General features: G+C 46.8%; 1 pseudogene across 1 annotated transcript; it reads right to left on the bottom strand.

Moving 5' to 3' along the window:
• Nucleotides 1-364: 364 nt before the first annotated feature.
• LOC310778976 (lysosomal thioesterase PPT2-A pseudogene) lies at nt 365-1,249 on the bottom strand (annotated as a pseudogene). The gene has a single exon. The product of its transcript is annotated as a lysosomal thioesterase PPT2-A pseudogene (transcript).
• Between the last annotated feature and the right edge of the window lie 3,466 nt (nt 1,250-4,715).

Here is a 4,715-nt window from a genome sequence, read left to right as displayed (position 1 = left end):
ACTTGCTGTCACGGATTGCTACCTGGCATACTGGTTTCACCCAGTGGGCTGGTTTTACAGAGGAAGCGGAACATCCATGCGTGTGTGTGTGTGTGTGTGTGTGTGTGTGTGTGTGTGTCTATAACCACTCAGGTTGCTACAAACTGCAAGGTACCCACAGTACGAGGAACCATTTGAGGATGGTTCTAGAAAGAACATTTCTTTCATTCGTGGTTCATTACAGCACCAAAAAGTGCAGAGAAAGCAAAAGCAAGCAAATATTTGACTGGTTTAAAAAACAATATCAAATATCAAATCAGAAAGCTTAAGCAAAAGTTGCAAAAAGCGTTCTGTGTAACATCACACTGTGTATGTGATAAATGTGTCATGTGAGCCACTTCTCCATGCAGCTGCTGAACACTGTGACGTTGGAGTGCCAGAAAATGTGCTTCACTCCTGAGTGCACGCACACCGACAGGTCTCCCCGAGCGTCCAGCGTCTTCAGCCCGAACATGTCTCCCATGTAATATTCTTGGTTCCTCATCTGAACAATATGTTCATCGCTGTCATAGAATCCAAAGTGACTGGACTGCCACGGTGTGATGACGCCGTCATCTGGTCCACCAATCAGCACAAGCTTCCTGATGCGCAGGAAGTTTTCCCTCCAGGCTTTCATCTCCTTGTGAGGCGTTTCTCCGTTCAGGACAGGCAGAAAGGTGCTGCTCTCCAGGTAGCGGGCCCTGTGGTGAGGGTCGTTCCAGTAGTCACAAACAGAGACTTTCTGCCCATATCTGTTGTAGCACATATGAAAGACTGTCTCCTTTAGATGCTCAGGGAAAACCCATGCCAGATAGTCAGTGTCTCCGTACTGACCGGCCTGCGGCGAGGAGAGTGAGATGAAGGTGTGGACGTTGTGGTCTGGAATGGTGGAGAGGAGCGCTCGACAGATCAAACCACCTTGTGAAAAGCAGAGCAGATGGACGCCCTCGGGAGCCTGTTGCATGATGGGGTCGAGGGCCATCCTGAAGCCTTGGACTTGCCTCCACATTGGGTTGAGACTGTACAGGTTATCATACAGACTGATCACTGTCACGTTAGTACCTGGATGGGACTGGGTTATGAACTGTGAAAGCGTTTGTAAATCCTTCGGTCCATCAAAAATGCCATGCACGATGACGACAGGCTTGTATCCCTCCGCGCTGTGGAGCAGCAGCAGAAGCAGTAGCAGCAGCAGCAGCGAGGGGCGTCGGCTGTATGCAGGTTTCCTCATCTCATCTCACAAACTGTCTGTCCCACTTACAGTATTATAGCCTCAGCCGTGAAGGGGTTATGACATCACTGATTATGTCATAGCTCGAAAGACCACAAGGTCTATGACATCATTAGCCCAACTGGGAGGGCTTATGACTATATGCCATCAGTGATGCCGTCCTATGGGCCATTTGACATGTTACTCATCTAACTTGGCCGTCTTACTGCCACATTTCCAATGTGCTGCTGCGCTGCTGTGGCAGCAGCGAGGGGGCATTTTGTAAAGAACAAAAAACATTTAAATAACAAAAGCCCCACTTTTATTGCTGTGGCAGTACTGCAGCAACTGTATTACACATAACAAATCTGTAAAAGACTCTATGTTGAATAGAATAATTGGATGTTTTATTATGAATGCATCCACTAAAGTAACTTAAAGGATCTTCAAGCCTCCAACAGTATCAGGTGTTAACTTGACTGGTAACTGTGCAGGTCTCACACAGGTCAGTGAAATACACCTCTGGACATTACAACAGGATTAGTAGGCATCACAGCAAGGTCTCAAGTAAAGGTTAGGAAACACAGCATGGTGGCAGGCCAACTCTCACGGGAGGGTAGATTGACTCGGGTTTTAAAGCGACGAGTGTGCAGGGTGAAGTAATTAAGAGTGATTGTGGGCACCTGAGTGAGGTGCACGAGGAACAGAGGTGACGGAGTGATGCATTATGGTAAATTGAGTCCAGGAAACCAGCTTGGGATTTTTAACAAAACCTTTCTACGGTAACAGCTGCCCCCAAATGTCAATTTTGTTCCATAGAAAGGTGAGCGCAAAGGCCTTCGCTGGCTGGAATGGCTGGCAGGGCGACCATCCGTGCTGCCGGTCTGCATGGTGTACACGGCCCCGGATCCTCACATTGGCTGACCAGACATGACCTGTCAGCACTGACTGGGGTATACTTAATGACCTGCCCAATGGGCCAAAGGACTTGTGGCAGCTGGGGATTGACCAATGTCGCAACAGAGTCCTCACTGAGGTTGGTTGGAGTGGGCTGTCACCTTTGGCGGGTTTGTTTGCAGGCCGGGCTAGATCGTTCCTAATAGACCAGAAACGGTAAGAGTGCCACCCCATCACTGTTGCACGCCATGGCGCTGGGTAACAGTGTCAAGGTCAGCTAGATCAGAGGAGACGGAGCCCAGCGGCCCTGAATGGAGGATCCCCTCCCCTGCTGGGGCTAAGTCAGCCAGCCTTGGGACAGCCGCTCTGGGCTTTCCGACTTCATCGTTCAGTGCAGGTGTGCTGGTCGCAGTGGATAGCTCTATACCCACGCAGGATCCAGAATGTGTGACAAATGCCATCGAACACCTTCCCCGTGCCGGGGTGGCCCAGTCGTTGGTCAAAGTCCTGGAGCTCGACAGGCGACTCAGGTCCAACACAATAGGGGGCACGGCTGCCTGGTCCAGATCTTCTGTTCGACGGCATCCCCCACTGACGCGGAAGAGCTCTCTGGTTCCATCTAGCTCGGGGGCCAAGGTAAGTAGGCGCAGTGGTGGAAATGGGGCGAACACCTGGGAACGGAGTTCCCAGAGTAAACGTTGAGAGGGAACGGCGAGAACGAGAGGAGGAACGGCATTCTGCCTCAGGTTCCCCTTAAAGTTTAAACAATGCCTTGCAATGCAGTGGAGAGCAGAGCAGTGGAGAGGGGGCAGCTTGAAAGGAGCCGAGAATAGTAGGAGAACATTTCCAGCATTTGGAAGCTGGATAAGCAGCGTCAATATCAATGAGTCAGTATGCCATGAATAAAATCAAGGGGAAATAATGAGTAGAGCTCAGCAATCTTATTTAAGTAACTTTTGTAAGAGATTTTTACATAGATGTAATGGTATAATGAGTAAAAGAAAAGAAAAAAAACAGTCAATTATTCAGAAATAATATCCTATGTGGCCACATCACGTCTGCTGTAGCTTCTAGAAGCTCTTCCCAGGTGCTACGCTGACTCACATCGGGTAATTGGACACTGGACATGATGAAGGTGACACTACAGATGGCCGTGAAGGTTGTCAGCCTAATCCTGTAGAGCCCACCCCAATCTGGTCTGGACCATAGAGTCTGGACAGCTGCAGGACCACTGGGAGGGACTAAGCAGACCGGCTTGCTGGGGGTGATGAGCTGGGACTGATACAACAATACATACAGCATTCCATAAAACACAAGCATATTCAAATGTCTTGAAAAGGTCAATACAAATATTTATTTTACAAATGTGACTTTGACACGGCTGTTGTGATTTTACATGTTTCGTCTTATAAAAGGAGCCGGGGAAAAATCATGACTTATCAGCTGCATGACATTTTGGAAAGCAATCTCTTGCTCTCTTCTTCTTACTGTTCTCTTTTGCTCGTTCTCTCTCTCGTGCACACACATTCTCACACACACACACACACACACACACACACACACACATTCACACACACATACACATACACACATTCACACACACACACACACACACACACACACACACACACACACACACACATTCACACACACACACACACACACACACACACACACACACACACACACACACACACACACACACACATTCACACATGCAAGCACGCACGTACTCACACGCGCACACACACACACACACACACACACACACACACATATACACACACACACACACACACACACACACAACTGCACATGTATACTGAGCACATCCTTAAATATGTGTAACCGAGGCACATGTGTAGTCAAGGAGACGTCATACTACCCACAACCATCAATACTATAAAATCCTAAACAAAGCTACACATACTGTCAGCGACAATAGTAACACTTGTGTAAATATAAATGTACAACATAACAGGCATAGTAAATAGAGAGGTTTTGAAATACATTGATAATATTCATACAAATTAACATTTTGATTGGTGCTCAAAGAGAGACAAAGTATTTCCTTAATTGTGTTTCCAATGGGTGCAGATAGGTGGCAGCAGTGTGACACTCTCAGGAACCGGTGTCCACCTATTTATTTATACAGTCTATCTATGGTGTCCACACACTGGAAATACTGACACTAGAAATACTGATACTGGATAAGCTCATCCACATTAACTTATTAAATTCCAACACTTGTTTAAACATCGATGCCACTGTGATTTAAGTGACTCTGTATGTTTTTGGAGAAGGATATTATGTCTGAGAGAAAGTCTCAATTGCTCTTGAAAACCAGGAGCAGTTTAAATAATCTTTTATGCCTTTATGGATTGTTTTAGGAAGATGATGAGAACCTCAAAACGGAGTATATTTAATTTGGCTTACAGGATTTCTGCCATGCAAAGATGTACTGTAATAAGCAGGCCCTTTCATGTCGAATTAAGACCCAACAAATCAGAGACATCTGTTTTGTCATTACGATGTAAAGATAAAGTCTGATGGAAGAATACAGAGGGAACTAGTCCTGCCTGTGCACACC

The sequence above is a fragment of the Poromitra crassiceps genome (genome assembly GCF_964638095.1).
Source record: "Poromitra crassiceps genome assembly, chromosome: 6".
Classification (NCBI taxonomy): Eukaryota; Metazoa; Chordata; class Actinopteri; order Beryciformes; family Melamphaidae; genus Poromitra; species Poromitra crassiceps.
Note: the sequence above shows the minus strand (reverse complement) of the source record. Positions and strands in the feature narration are given on the sequence as shown.